Raw genomic sequence first — 16,336 nt, 5'->3', positions numbered from 1 at the left:
AACAGGGAATAAGTGTATATACCAAAGTTAACAAGTGCTGTTGAATTCTTGCCTCCAGTCCTCTGGAAAGTAACTGCTTATAAACCAGTTTTGCACAATTTCCCTGCCCTTCAGAGGCATGAGAGAAACCTTCCATGCTTCTCAGGCAATGTAATTAAGGAATTATTTTCATTCTCTCTGGGTCAGCCATTTGACATTATGAACACGTGCCTGAGTTTGTTTCGTCTTCCCTCCTCAGCTATTTTCCCTTTTGTGTCATGCATTCTAGTTTATAAATCTTGTGGAGAAGACCTGTCTTCTTTTATCCATTCCACGTAAAGTTTCTGAGGAGGTTTTCCGCTGAAGAGTACAGTCAAATGTGCTATAAATAAACACAGATCTATAGCAGAGATTAGGGATTCTAAAGCTAGAGCGTGGAAAACTTACTTTTTTGGCCACCACGGCAGATAGTCCCAATCAGCATGAGCCACGCTGGCTGAAAGATTCTGGGAGATGTCATGCAAAAAATATATATTTTTTCCAAACCTTGGCATCCATCATTAAATACAAACTTACAACATGCATCCATCACTGGATCAATATGATTGTCACTTTGAATGTTCATTAATAATCACATGTCATCAAGTCAGTTCTGACCTTTCCAGAGTTTCCTATCTATAGAGTACTCAGAAATTGTTTACCATTCCCCTAGGGGTTTTCTGGGACTGTGAAGCTTGCCCAAGGCTACACAGGCTGGCTCTTCTTCAAGGATGCACAGTGGGGGGGGGGGGATTGAACTCACAACCTCTGGCTCTGCCACTGGGTACCTAACCCACTGAGCTATCCAACCAGCTGAATGTTTGTTACCTGTGTTAATAATGCATTTCTTTTTCCCCCCCGGTTTTCTCTGAACTCAGCCCTGTTCGATATTCATTTGCGTGGAATCCCAAGCCACTGCGATGATCTGATCCAGCTGCACAACCAAGTATGTGACAGTGTGTGACCAACACCTTATCGGATCCCCATGGCAGTTCCCACTGTTGAAGCCTCCAGGCACGTAAAGGCTGTACAAAGCACTGGCCCCTATCCCTGAGCCAGTGGATTCCAACACACAAAACCTCTCTTGAAACTAAATGTTAGCTTTAAAGGTGCCAAAACAGTTTCATTTGTGCTTTTGTTATATACATCAATGCAAATAAAGTAACAAAACAGAATTTCCAGCTACAATGAGCTGAATCAGGCAGGGAGAGGCAATCCAAGCCTCTCCAGATGTTGTGGATGGCAACTGCCAGCAGCTCTGGCCAGCATGCTCCGTACTCAGAAACTGTATGAACATCTGGAGGGTGATGTACGTTGTTTTTCCTTTATAGCTATTTAGGTAGTAATTGGATACACATTTAGCAGGAATGCATTAATTGAGAACTACTTCCAGAAAGACATGGATGGGCTTCCACATTTTAATGCGCTACCTCTAATACAGGGGACATGGTGGCGCTGCAGGTTAAACTGCAGAAGCCTCTGTGCTGCAAGGTCAGAAGACCAGCCATCGTAAGATTGAATCCACGCAACGGAGTGAGCTCCCATCATTTGTCCCAGCTCCTGCCAACCTAGCAGTTCAAAAGCATGTAAAAAATGCAAGTAGATAAATAGGTACCACCTCAGTGGGAAGGTCATGGCGTTCCGTGTCTAGTCACGCTGGCCACGTGACCACGGAAGATTGTCTTTGGACAAACGCTGGCTCTATGGCTTAGAAATGGGGATGAGCACCGCCCCCTAGAGTCAGACACGACTGGACTAAATGCCAAGGGGTATCTTTACTTTTACCTTTACCTTACCTCAAATACAACAAAAAGTGACAACATGATAAGTAAAAAAACGAGGAAGCCAGAACTTGACATTCTCATACACCTTTGCACTCATTGACCAGAAGCTAATTAAAAAGTAGGGTAGCTTTGTAGGTAGCATGCCACCTCTGTATCACCTGCTCTTCAAGCACAGATTGAGTTTAAAAACAGGATTGAGAAAAAGGAGGGCATTTGTAGCATGCTCAGGAAAACCCAAAACTTGCATCACTCACCCCCCCCCAGTAAAGAAAGGAAAGAAAAACGAAAGAAAATTTCTGATCATCTCCTTTTGATTACCACCCCCCAGAAACAGCCCAGTGAGGACAGAGTAGGATCAGCAGTCACAGTTGCCTCATGGTGCAGTGGCTGAACACCTGAACTGCAGCCAAAACTGTCTTTAGGACCTGGGTAGCCAGCTCAAGGTTCACTCAGCCTTCCATCCTTCTGAGGTCAGTAAATTGAGTACCTGGGATGGGGGTGATGTCTGCATAATTAAATTACAAACTGCCCAGAGAATGCTTTAAGCGCTATGGGAGTTGGTATATGAGCAGCACGCTTTGCTTTGCTTTTTGGGAGGAAGAAACAGGCAGGGGTATTCAGCTGGAGTGAAGTTACCAGGGTCCCCGTTCTAACAGCATTCCTCTTGCCAAAGTACCAAAATGGGGGACTCCATTTGAACTGCGTCACACTGTCCCTTGTTGATAAGTACAGTACTCCGTTATATGGAAACATCAAAGCAGAAGAGATGATTTCTCAAGAACGCTGGTCAGGGATGAGTAATCGTGTAGCAATCCTGGAGAGTCCAGGGTCTCTCTTTTTCCTGTTTTCTCCTCCTCCTCCTCCTCCTCCTCCTCCATCTTCTTCGTTGTCATCTTCTTTCCTGGGCCAACTGCAGTCCGAACTACAAAAACTCTTTAAAATTGTACATTGTCTAGGAAATTGTATCTGCATACATATCTACTCAGAAGGAAGCCCCGTTAAGCTCAATGAAGCTTGCCTTCACGTACGACGGTCAATATAGAACTGTAGGCATAATAAAGCAGTTTTAGAAGAAGTAGCCGTGTTAGTCTGTGCTATTTGCCATCTAGTCCCACTCTCATGTTTGAGGAAGTGAACTTGTCCAAGAAAACTCACATTAAAATATAGCTGTTGGTTTTTAATGTTTTTAATAATTTTTTCCTTATTTGTTTATTCTTTATTTATTGTTTTTAATAGCTTTTTCTATATTTGTTTTGGCCAGATATGCTAGCTACCATAAAGTATTCTAGGCAACCAGCAGTTTAGAAGACAGGTTCGTAGACAGAGGGGTTTGTCTCTCATCCTGTAGCTACAGTGTGAATTCATTGGGATCCCTTCCAATGCAATGGTTCTGAGATTCTAAACTAACTTTCCTGGAGCAGAGAGTTCCACAGTCTAGGCATGGTTCGCTCTTCTTCACCTTATTCAGACATGGCAATAATCAGGTTACAAAGAGCCTCTCCAGCAGAGCTGAAGCACTGGAAGGAACCAGTTGTAGACATCATTGGCTCTGAATATCCGGATATACTGTTTTCCCTCTTGGGTTTTCATTGACACAATAACTCTTGCAGGAAGTCCTGCCCTGGGGCAATGGATGACAATAGGTGCAAGGAAGAAGCAGAAGAGAGATTAGCATGGAACATATAGGTCAGGAAAAGTATGGGATGATTTCCTTCCTTTCCAAGTTAAGTCTTGTCTATAGCTCTGTGTGCTCCATTATGAACTAGTGATCTGTTCCACTCCCGTCCAGCAATGGCCAAGACTGGATACACAAGAGTGGTTGTTAATATTCAATACCAACTCCTGGCTTGCATGTTATTTGGATTGAAGGCAAACATCTGCCTTGCTTTTAGTTGGAGATAGTATCTCAGATTTCTGGAGAGGGGACAACTTTACACCCTGAAACTAATTTCTTGACAAGGCTTCATAGCATACAACAGCTAGCCAAATTTTCAGAATTTCCATGGTCTTTCCCTCCCATCTTTTCCCATCATTTAAATAAGACTTCTAGAGTATTTGAAAGCTCCCATAATCTACCCTGTTACCCTGAAAATAAGACCTAACCTGAAAATAAGCCCTAGTATGATTTCTCAGGATGCTCGTAATAATGGATAAGCCCTACCGGTAAAATAAGGTCCAGTGAAGTGAAAGCCCACCCTCCACCCTTGTGCAGCAACCAGAAGAAGATTACATGACTGTCTTTCAATACATGTAGACTGTGGTACATGAAAAAAAAATCCCCCAAGAAAATAAGCCCTAATGCGGTTTTTGGAGCAAAATTTAATATAAGACCCTGTCTTATTTTCGGGGAAACACGGTATGTATTTACATTTGAACCCGATAAAGTTATTTCTCATCTGTGGATTTTGGACCAAAATCTCAGGGCTTTTCCTTTAATGGGTGTGTCAAAGTTCAAAGGTGTGAACAGAAGACCCTCACCTAACAAAATCCTAATTTTAAAGAGGAAAACAGCACCATTGGCTTTTGAAAAGAATTATCCACTCATTTCTATCTTAATCCAGTTAATAAACTAGGGTTGTTTTTTTTACTCACTAGAAGCAATATAATCACTTGCCAAGCTGACTGGCAGGTGAGGTTTCGTGACAGCTGGGACACACACCCAATGGCTGACTCCTATGGCCATTCTTACATATGGATGCCAATCAATAATGCCTGTATCTCAGTTTTCTGTTATTTATCAGAAGGCAGGTGATGTTATTTGAAGTGGAAATCCAGTCATTTATGAAAGGTGGTTTGCTATAATAGTAAGAGTTTTATTTTTAATTGTTAAAATCAAGCCAGGGAAGTAAAGTACTGAAAAACACAGAGGATGGGGAAGGGATTCTGTGTCTTTAGAGAGGTCTGTAATTGCTTTGTTACAGGGCTTATGTTAACAGTGTGGACCCAACTGTTTACAGCTCAACGGATGGGAAGGAAGGAGGGGGAAATGCAAAGGGCAGAGTAAGACGGGCCACAAAAGGGAGAAAAAACAGGAAATTAGGGGCTGGTGGGACAAACTGGAAGGAAACCCACAGATGTTTGACATGAGGTCACTTTACATAGAACTTTGTCAGTTCAACATGATGATCCCATATTTTTAGAAGGAGATCTTAAATGCTATTATTGTTGGGAACAATTTTTTATGTAATAGAAAAGTTATAAGAAAGGGCCTGGCAAATGGATGAGATTTACACTCTCCCTCTCCCTTTCTTTTGAAAGAAACTTGTCGATCTGTGGTACATGGATGCTTTTACCCCATAAGTAATTGTTCAATTTTAATCACAATTGCATGTCATCAAGTCTATTTCAACTCATAGCAACCCTTTCCAGGGTTTCCTGTTGTTGTTTAGTCGTAAAGTCATGTCCGACTCTTCGTGACCCCATGGACCAGAGCATGCCAGGTCTTCCTGTCTTCCACAGCCTCCCGGAGTTGGGTCAAATTCATGTTGGTCGCTTAGGTGACACTGTCCAACCATCTCATCCTCTGTTGTCCCCTTCTCCTCTTGCCTTCACATTTTCCCAACCTCAGGGTCTTTTCCAGGGAGTCTTCTCATGAGGTGGCCAAAGTATTGGAGCCTCAGCTTCAGGATCTGACCTTCCAGTGAGCACTCTGGGTTGATTTCCTTCAGAAAGGGTTTCCTAGGTAGAGAGAATACTCAGAAGTGGTTCACCATGCCCTCCTTCTGAGAGGTGCTCTGGGACTGTGCAGCTTGCCCAAGGAAGTACCATGGGGAATTGAATTCCCATCCTCTGGCTCTCCAGCCAGATACTGAAATCACTGAGCTATCCAGCCAGCTAATCGTTCAATTAGAAGAAGTATTTTCCCCCTTTCTACCTAGAAACAACCTGATCTACACTGTGTTCCTTTGTTAAACACATATATTCAAGTGTATTTACTAATCTACAGAACAAGGAAGTCGCTGACCACACACAGCGGTCTAGGACTTTGTTTCTGCTTAAACAGCACTTAGCTTAAATGAGCCCCATTAATCACTCAAACTAACATGCTTTTGAAACACTTTAGGAAATGAGTTCAGAGCAAAGGCTCCTACCTTCTACATAGCTTCGTGTTGAAAACACAATAAAACAAAGTTCTCTACAAGCTGGTTTAAGGATTTCAGCTTTCCTGGAAACAGCCAACTAGAATGGGCTAAATCCAACTGATACTCCCAAATAAAGAAGAGTCATTAAGTGAAGGAGGTTTGTTAAGTCAACGCTTTTCTAAATCCAATTGGTTTAAGGGATCTGCTCTAATAGGGAGAGAGAACTGGATACAGCTCTTTGTCTATTTTCTTTTATACCATCTCTAATATTGAGGCCTATGCATGAGAGGGTTCCAAGAAAGCAACTCCACCTTTCCTCTTTAGAGCTGTCCACTTTTGATTTGAAAAACTCTGATATTTGGGAAATTGTAGTAGTCCAGAACTTGGCACAGGACCAAAGGTAGGCACGGATCTCAGTCCCACGCCCGCCCCTACTAGGTTTAATTTGTTTAGCCAATATCCTGTTGGCAAGCAAAGGTTCACAGGCGAATCCATTCCATCCCTCATTCCTCTGTTTCCAACTGTCTGTGCAAGTCAGTGCAATCAGTCCATCTGTGCAATCAGTCCATTGAGTCCTTTTGCCAGTCGACAATCCTGCCCTAAGCAATGGGGGGAGCCTTTGCCTTGCATAAACTGGAGATGGGGCAGCAGATTGGGATTACAGAGCATCCTAGCCATGGTGCTGTTGGTGGTCTGTGAAGACAAACAGGATACTGATGTTCTTATTTCTAATATTTCTGTCCTGGGCAATGTGTGGCTGTCAGGCAGTGGTGGACTACACCTTCCAGCAGCCTTGGGCAACATAGCCAACAGTGAATCAAGATGGGACTTACAGGACAGATGCATCTAGAGGACCAAATGCTTCCCACCATCTTAATTTTTTTAAAGTTTAACCTAACTACCCAGTGTGTTGTAGTAGACAGAGTGACTGGGAATCAGGAGACCTGAGTTTGAATCCCCACTCATCTGTGAAAACTCACTGGGTTGGGGAGGTAGAACTAGAAAAACCAATCCCTTAATAGCTCACTTAGACCCATTAGAGATGCTATACAGCTTGGGGCTCAGTTATCTGATAATTTCCCCATGTGAGCCTTCTGGGATCTTCAGATCTTCAGAGGAGGTCCTTCTCTATATCCCACTGCCACATTTGATGTAGACATCAGAGAGGGCCTTCTCTGTGGCTGCTCCATATTCTGGGATGCTCTCCCTCAGGAGATTAGGTTGGACCCCTCTCTTTTACCCTTTTGCAAACAGTTGAAGACCCACCTCTTTAAGCAGGTTTTTAATTACCGAATCCCTCCATGTTGGGTTTTTGGCTTTTTTGTTTTTCTATGTCTCTTTTCAATGCTGTTAAACAGATTAATGGGTTTTCGATTCTTATTACATGTTTAATTGCTTTTTAATCTGTAAGATGTCGTGCTGTAAGAGGTTTACTTGTTTTAACTTGGTCAGTCACCTTGGAATGCTTCGCTGGGAGAAAGGCAGCCTGCAACGGCTACAAAATAAAATAAAATAAAGATATAACAGATCACATAAAACAAAAACCGAACTATAGTAGTTGAACTTTATCACTACTGAAAAAGAAAAGGAAAAAGAAGAGAAAAGAAAAAAAAGCCATAAGAGAGTGCTCTATTTTAATACATTTGGATCATAGCCACTCATCGCATTTCTACCGCCCAAACATAATGGCGCTATCCATTCTAGGTTTTTAGGGTCGCAGTTTGAATGCAGAAAAACCTGCTGCTTTCCTTGCACAATTTTAAAGACAGCAAAGATCTGATCCGAGGAGGTGAGTCACTGACATACTGTGGGGAGACCACAGATAACAGGGTAAAGGCAATGTCTTTATGTTGGTGCAGTGAAGTTGGCTGTAGGACTGCTTCTGTCGGTGAATGCAATGGCATTTGGGAAAGCTGTGCATTGAACGTTCTGATTCCAGAAAGACCCAACATTTCAGGAGGAGCTGGAACTAGCCTTGCTATTTTGTTATAGCATCGTTCCCTTCTAGATGCTCCTCTGGGCATCCAACATTCCTCTCAAAGCTTTGTTTCACAAGGATTCATGCTGCCTGAAATGAACTTACCGAATTGTTCTGTCTTTAGGTTTTTCTCTATCAAAGACATGTATGGGATCTTCCGGCAGAGTTTTGGCCCTTCTTCCTAGAAACATTCTGTTGTTTCTGAGTCCTCCGGCTTTCCCAGTATGGCCCTGTGCTTCACCACAGAACAGCTGAGGCTCAAGGACCGGCCCTTCACGTTGCTGTCCTTCCTCACAGGAGTTAGGGGAACAGCTGGGGGCAACAGCTGTGGGGACAATGGTGGACTCATTGAAACATAGCAGGCATGGAGCAAGGATGAATTGTATTCTCAAAAGCTTTCATAGCTGAGAACTGATGGTTGTTGTAGGTTTTTCGAGTTGTTTGGCCGTGTTCTGGAGGTTTTTCTTCCTAATGTTCCGCCTGTCTCTGTGGCCGGCATCTTCAGAGGACAGGAGTTAGAACACAGATAGAGTCTGCATAAACCGGAGTCTCAAGAAATGCTGCTCACCCTTGATGATGATTGAGGATGTGCTGGAGTTTTTGAAACCTTGCATGCTGCCTTTAGCAGATTTGGCTGGGAGGGGCCTTTTCTGGTGACTGTCAGTGACTATCAGGCTATCCAGCACTAACTAATCCTTCCTTCACCGCCTCTGAATTCTTTTTTTTAAATTTATTAAAGGAAAATAACAACTAACAAAACTAACAAATACATATTCAATAAAAACGATAAACAATAGAAATTAAACCTGCCCCAGCCGTGCCACCTTCAGCCTCAGGACTAGGTAACCAATAATATCATTTTAATATTTTTCACCCCATTCCTCTGCAAAAATACATGGATTCTTCTGCTAGCCTATAACCTTTTCCCTTTGAAAAGACATATTCCAATTATAAATTCCATACATCCTAGAAATCATTAGCCTGTACCATCCCTCTTCTTATTTTCATTTCGCGTGTTAACTTATTGTTAATTGCTAAACTCCACATTTCTTTATACCAATCTTCAAGATTAATTTGTTTGTCGCTTTTCCAATCCTTTGCAAATATTAATCTTGCTATAGTAACCATTATAACTACTAACTCTTTCTGATCTTTTTTCAAATGGTCATTCTTAATTATATTCAGGAAGGCAATACTTGACAATAACTGAATATTGCATCTAACAATTTTTCTAATTTCCTTAAAAACCAGTGCCCATTCTTTCTTTCCTGTCTCTGAAATCAAAGAGAATATCGCCTCCCTGCTCTGTTTTCTTTTTCTGCTCTTTAGTCTGTTGAAGTCTGTCAGTCAGTTTGCTGTTGATCTGCTCACAACTGTAAGTACTGTAATGAGACTTTCTCTCTCTCTTATAGATGTGTCAGATATGTTATTGAGACTCTTAAGTGCCAGTTAATGACAAAGGGGTGGATTGCAATGGAACATGAAATTATTGTTGTTTGTTGTTTAGTCGTTAAGTCATGTCCGACTCTTTGTGACCCCATGGACCAGAGCACGCCAGGCCCTCCTATCCTCCACTGCCTCCTGGAGTTGGGTCAAATTCATGTTGGTAGCTTTGGTGACACTGTCCAACCATCTCATCCTCTGTCGTCCCCTTCTCCTCTTGCCTTCACACTTTCCTAACATCAAGGTCTTTTCCAGGGAGATTTCTCTTCTCATGAGATGGCCAAAGTATAGGAGCCTCAGCTTCAGGATCTGTCCTTCCAATGAGCACTCAGAGTTGATTTCCTTTAGAATGGATAGGTTTGTTCTCCTTGCAGTCCAGGGGATTCTCAAGAGTCTCCTCCAGCACCACAGTTCAAAAGCATCAATTCTTTGGCGGTCAGCCTTCTTTATGGTCCAGCTCTCACTTCCATACATGGCCACTGGAAATACCATAGCTTTGACTATACGGACCTTTGTTGGCAAGGTGATGTCTCTGCTTTTTAAGATGCTGTCTAGGTTTGTCACCGCTTTCCTCCCAAGAAGCAGGCGTCTTTTAATTTTGTGGCTGCTGTCACCATCTGCAGTGATCATGGAGCCCAACAAGGTGAAATCTATCACTGCCTCCATATCTTCCCTTTCGATTTGCCAGGAGGTAATGGGACCGGTGGCCATGATCTTAGTTGTTGTTTTTTTTATGTTAAGCCTAAAAATATTCTCTTCTGTCAATCTATGTACTTCTACTGTGCAGGTAAAGGAATTTAACCAAAAATTCAATACCCTGCAACAGAATGTATCCAATAATGGCTACTAAATAGGAGAAAGAAGGCCTATTTGACAATATAAATGCATTCCAGGCCCCTCAATTCAAAGTGCACAATAACCAAAGCATATCAAAGTATTTTGGTACATGTGGCAGAAAAATCCCATTGGCAGGTTCTCTCCCACCCACCCCCTGCGGTCCCATTTCTGGCAATAAAAATGCAGAAGTAATAAAGAAAACCATGCATACTTTTCAGCCACTTTTTAGCACCCCAGATCTGATGCTTGCTTTGCCTACATCTGCCCAACAGTAGAGCTGGCCTTGAGATGGATACTCTTAGAGTAGGACTGGAAAACCTTCACCCTCCAGTTATTATTTGCAACCTAAATCATCTCTACCTCCTAGTTGCTCTGGCTGACGTGAGGTTGGAGTGTAACAACATCTGGAGAGTCATGAATTCGGATTCCCCACCTCCATGGAAGAGGACCGTTCTTACGGTAACTCTTGGAGGGGAAGATAATTCCCTCGAAAGACAATCAGATAGACTGAGTGCTGTAAGAATCATCCGCTTAAATACGTAGGGAAAATTATTGAGATTTCATATGCTGCCGTTGCAATGGCTGGGTTTTGTTTTGACTTTGCTAATTGCCAAGGGATTTTGCTGCAAAAATGAGCCGGCGCATAGAATGTATTTAATCCAGGGATTTCGGTAACAATGAGTGGGTGGGTTTTCAAGTGCACCAAAGCAGCAGAGTCTCTCTCTCTGAGCCATGAATAAGACTCTTTGTATGCGTGTGTGTGTCTCTCTCTCATCAGCCTGAAAGAAACAGGGAAAGTGTGATGAGACCAGATCAGCTCCCATCCCTACATGCTGTTGGGGTGGGGTGGGGGAATGTCTTTTGTTGGCTGAAGTGCTGGATTTCGAGAACTGAAAGGGCAAGTTGGCTTTAAGACACAGGCAGAGCAGAAGCTGTCCAGCTTTCTCCTTGCTTCCATCTCCTCTGACCCGATGTTGGTATGCGAGATAGCAGCCCCATTGTGCGTTTTGCTGAGTGGCCCTTTTCATTTCCCTACTGGCAGAAGGCAGTGTTCAGATGGCCGCGGACAGGGAAGGCAAGCGATGCGCTGAGAGCGACACTGCGCGGGCCACAAAGGGGCTTGCTTTCCTTGGCAGCCCTCCCGATTCTGACATATTAAGGCTCTGCCAGCCGCTTTTGTCCTTGACAAGTGACTCTCCGCTGGCAACACTAGAGCCTTCATGGTGCTGCCGTGGTGGCTGAACAATCTTGCAGAGAAGTCTGGCCGGATGGAAAACACAGGACCCAAGGGGTTCATTCGCCATTCCCTCCCCAATAAAAGTGCTACCACTTTTTTCTGTTAAAAAAAACCTACAACTCCCAGAATGCCACACAATCACCATGGCCCCTGGCCATGGGTTCCAGGAGCAGCTATTTTAATTCATTTCTTCTTTGTGTGTGTTGTTGTTTTTGAAAATCTTATGCAGTGAGTGGGTCTCTGCTAGTAGAAGGCTTCTTTTTTATATACATATATATTAAATTTTTATTTTTTAACAAGGGGGTGACAAAAAGGGGGGAATTGAGGTTAATGGGGAAGAGGAGAAACAATAACATACTAATGTCCATTCTATACCTATTGCCATATCAAGATTCCAAGTTACTCTATTTGCTCTTTTCTGCCTTCCAGGTTTAAGTTCTCATTTCAATATATGCTATTCATGCGCTACCTATTGATTCAATCCACTTGTAGAGTAAGTCCCATCTTTCTGCTGCCTTTGTAAAGGACAGTCCTTCATCACTTCTGATAAAATGTCCATTTCCGCTATTTCCCTATCTTTTCTATGAGATCTTGTTTCGGTACCATCGGACTTTTCCAATTTTTGGCATAGAGAATTCTGGCTGCAGTAACTATATATATAACTATATATTCCTTTGACATATCTATGTTATCAGGTACCACACTCAATAAATTTTGATTCTTGGTTTTTTTTTCCTTGCCATACAAATCTCATGATTGTTTGGAGAAATGGGATAAATTACAATTATCGTTGTTAGGAAGGATTGCGACGATTAAAATGAGCGTCTTACCAAAAATCCTATTCTTATTCCAGACAATTCCTATCATATTAACACAGTCTTTTTTCCGAAGGCATCTGTCTGGAAATGGGGAGGCAACACACCCCATCCCCTTGTAGCCTGTAACCCTCTTCTCAACTACTCCAGATGATCGGGTCTCAAAAGCAAGGGGGAAATTAAAAGGTTAGATGCACATCAACCTGGGCAATTTACTGTACTTCAGTGCTGTGTGTGGTAGCAAACGGACTGTCCAGACAATGTATATGGTCATCTTGACGATAAAAGTGGCAAAACCGTCCCTCCCCAAGATTTTTTTGTCTCTCCTGAAAACTGGGGTTGAGGTGAGGTTGTTATTCCACGGTTTGTTCCGGGAGCAGAGTTTATCACTATGACCCTTTCTATGCTTCTTGTGCGGTTCATTCTCATGTCAAAAAAACCTGCCAAGAAACTTTTAAGTAGAATCATAGAATTCATAGAAAAGTGAAGTTGGAAAGGGCTTACAAGGCTATGAAGTCCAACCCCCTGCTCAGTGCAGGAATACAATCAAAGCATACCTGCCAAGTGATTAGCTAAGTTTTTCTTGAATGCCTCCAGTGTTGGAGCACTCACCAAGTAGCATACCATTATATATTTTTTTAAAGATCCAGAAAATCAGTTATTGCAGGAAATGGATGTCAAAAATGGATTTTAAAGCTCTTCCAAAGAGACATTTCTTAACCCAATACTGTGTCAGATGAGATAGTTGCTCCTTCCCCAGGTCATATACGGTGGAGGAGAAGGAGTTGTGTTTCCTCTCTGATCATTTTCCAAGCCATACACCCTAATCTGTAAATGAGGTACAACTGGAGCTATTGGCCAGCATGCAGTCATATGCTTCACCCACTTCCAGATCTTGGGTTTGCTAAAGAAATCCTATTCATGCTTATGGAACATGTCTTGGTTGACATTTTGACTTGCAGTCTCTTGAGTAGATGCCTACAATGGAGACAAGCTCAGTAACGCGATACCTTGCTTGGATAAGATCTTAGAAGCCCCACAGCGGGGAACTAGAGATGTTCCTAGGAGCCCATCTTAGATGCTAGACACATAGCAAGCTTAACATGTAGATCAGTTCTGAGATACCTTTTGAATTCCTTGCTTTTTGTAAGTTGTCAGAATATAATATTTCTAGAATACGAGATAATTCCTGTCTCCAGTATCCCACTACACAAACATATCACTGCCCAAAATCCTATTGGTTAACATAATAAGTCACAGCTACAACAGGCTCATTGAATCCATGGGGGGTTGGCAAGCTAAATCCTCTCCAAAATCCGGGAATTCAATGGGCCTGCTTTAGTTGCACTTTACTATGCTATGCAAAAACTTTTCAGCCATTTACTACATAGAGGGCAAGCTCTTTTGCATCTGTGTAATGCTGGAAGTCAGCATGCCCACTGAAAATTAATAAGCAACCCTTTAAATGTACTCTCGAAGGCTTACACGGCCGGGATCCAAAGGTTGTTGTAGGTTTTTTGGGCTGTCTGGCCATGTTCTTGAATTTTTCTTCCTAATGTTTTCCCAGTCTCTGTGGCCGGCATCTTCAGAGGACAGGAGTCAAAACTCTGTCTGTGCTTTGGTGCAGTTTGTGGGATACTCAACTATCTCACAAAATACTCAACCATCCCATTTACCATTCACTTCTGGTGGGGTTCTGGGGATCCCTGTCATGGGAAGGCATCAAAAAAAATCCCCCACCGGAACTGAAAATGTTACTTTTTAGAAGGAACTGTTGTGGTTTTCGATTGCTGTTCTACAGCCAAGTTGTCATCATTAGAATGGTTGCTCCCATTCGCAATTCACTTGCCTCAACCTAACAAACAGGCCAGGCCAATGCAAATACTCTCAGCTTCCCTCTAGTGGCCAATTCGGGTAACTGCTTACTACAAGCCCCTCGAAAAAGAAAAAACCAATCCCTTGCCACTTATGACTGATTAAAAAAAGCCATAAAGCTGAAAAATCCTGACAAAATGCCCCTTAACGCCTTAAAATAGTTCTTAAAGCTACTTCTCAAAGTAACTCAGCATTGCTTATGGCACATTGGTAATTTAACTACTGCCGATAACATATACAGGCAATCGCATAACTATTAATGATATTAATTGTTACAAATAAGGAATAAGTTACAGGCAACTACAGTGGTGCCTTGCTAGATGATGATAATCCATTCCACTGAAATCACTGTTTAGCGAAATCATTGTCTAGCGAAAAGCATTTCCCCATTGGAATGCATTGAAACCTCTTTAATGCGTTCCAATGGGGAAGAATCATCGTTGTCTAGTGAAGATCGGCCATACAAAAGCCGCTTTGCAAACTGCCGATCAGCTGTTTAAATAGCTGTCTTGTGAAGCTAAGGTCCCGAAAACACCCGCTTTGCGAGCACGGAGGGAGCTGCCAAAATCGTTGTCTAGCGAAAATTGGTTTGTGAAGCAGGGGCCAAACACTGGCCAGTGAAATTCCCCCATAGGAATCACTGTTTTGCAAATCACTATAGCGATCACAAAAAGTCAATGTTTAGCAAAAAAAACTGACATGCGGGGTAACTGTCTAGCGAGGCATGGCTGTACATTGCTTTCGGCTAGTTCCTTTCAATCTCCGCTCCTCACACACAGAGAAGCGAAATTTTAAGGTAAACAAATAAATAAAAAGAAACATTCCACCTAATGTTTGCCAGAAAAGGGGACCTGGAGCAGGGTGGGGATGATTTAGACACAGAACACCCCAAATCTCATAATATGAATCACACTGAGCCTGAATATGGGGCTTCCCGTAAACACACTGCCACCTGCTGGCCGTTCGTGGAAGGCACATCTTTGCATAGAGCCTGTCAACAGATTGAGTTAACCCAAGCAGTTTGCTCTTGAGGTTTGCTCTCATCCAGCCTGGAATGATAATTGGGGGAGTGGGCGGAGAGCGAAAACAAGACCAAGAAGAAGAAAAAGAAGAAGAAAAGCTTACGAAAGGTGAAAGAAGCCCAACAACCCCCACCCAACCCCCAACCCCGTCCTATTGCTCTTCTCAGGACCAACAATAAGGATGTGACCCAAATGTTGGCAGCCACAGCTGCAGCAAAAGGAAGAAGGAAATGCAAAAAGGAAAAAAATGCAAAAGAAGAGAAGAAAAGAGAAGTTTATGCAAAGCAACTGCAACTTCTGTTTTTCGCAGTTGGTTCAGGGCAACGGTAGTGGGGGGGTTGTGTCATGTGCGTTTTGGAAGGAGGAAGACTTAATTTCTCCCACAAACATACCTGGGCTGCTATCCAACAGGAAAGTTCCCCTGTGCCAGCCCCACTGAAATGAATGGGGACAATGGAAGCTTGGCTGGATACTCTTTGTTAGCCCTTGCTGGGACTTTGGGGATTTTAGCAGGTATTTTTCCCCCTTCTTTTGCAACTGGGCTATTCAAAGGGGCAGCACAGCTCCCAATTTGCGCCAGAGTTGTCAGGACACCAGAGAGCTGAGCTATCAAACTGCGTGTATAGGAAGACGGGACATTGCGAAAAGAACCAAGTCTTTGGGGGCATCAGGCATAGGGAGAGTCGGACCCCACCAGCTGATCCTTTCACAAAGAAACACGTGTCCATGCTTCAGCTACCCAACAAATAGCCGTTGTCCCCAAACAATCAGAACGCAAACTAAGCTGGCGTTTCACTCCAGACGACCAATCACGAAATGGAGCGAGCGAGGGGAGATCAGGAAAGCTTGCAGAATTACAATCGAGCAGCCTTTAACACTTACGGGACTGCCATGTCCAACCACAAGCATCTAATCCTGCATTTGTACATGTATTATGGGGGCTCAGCTTTCATGGGCCAGTGCCCGTTAGACACAGCTGGTGAAGTACAGACCACAAAAACTCAGACCATAATACAAGTGGTGCCCCGCATAGCGACAATAATCCATTCCGGAAAAATCGTTGCTATATGGATTTGTCGCTATGCGGAACAAAAAAAAAAGGAATGCATTAAAACACATTTAATGTGTTCCTATGGGCAAAAAACTCACCGTTATGCGAAAATCCTCCATACGGCTGCCATTTTCACTGCCCGGTAAGCGAGGAATGGGCGCGAAAACACAGCGGGCGGCCATTTTTTTTACCCG

Source organism: Pogona vitticeps, chromosome 5 (assembly GCF_051106095.1).
Source record: "Pogona vitticeps strain Pit_001003342236 chromosome 5, PviZW2.1, whole genome shotgun sequence".
Taxonomy (NCBI): Eukaryota; Metazoa; Chordata; class Lepidosauria; order Squamata; family Agamidae; genus Pogona; species Pogona vitticeps.
This window is presented reverse-complemented; position numbering follows the sequence as displayed.